Source organism: Penaeus monodon, chromosome 19 (genome assembly GCF_015228065.2).
Source record: "Penaeus monodon isolate SGIC_2016 chromosome 19, NSTDA_Pmon_1, whole genome shotgun sequence".
Classification (NCBI taxonomy): Eukaryota; Metazoa; Arthropoda; class Malacostraca; order Decapoda; family Penaeidae; genus Penaeus; species Penaeus monodon.
Genome location: NC_051404.1, coordinates 40319703 through 40319906, shown reverse-complemented (window position 1 = coordinate 40319906; position 204 = coordinate 40319703). Strand labels below are relative to the sequence as shown.

General features: G+C 50.0%; 1 protein-coding gene across 1 annotated transcript in view; it reads left to right on the top strand.

Moving 5' to 3' along the window:
• The window catches only part of LOC119585237 (protein Wnt-5b-like), a 252158-nt gene that overhangs the window by 27020 nt on the left and 224934 nt on the right, over positions 1 to 204 (top strand).

The following is a 204-nucleotide window of genomic DNA, read 5'->3' as shown; positions in this document are numbered from 1 at the left end:
CTGTGTAGAATCATGTAGTGCCTGAGAAATGCTACGCGAATACTTCCTAGAATAGTTACACTAATTAAAAGAAGCGTGCGCGCGTAAGCTTCCCGAGCCTAAACCCATAGAGACGGCGAGCGGTATGGCCAACTTATCTGGATCCCGAGGGCGGGTCCGCCACATTCCGCTACGTGGCAACTGTCTTTTCTAGTTTTTGTACGC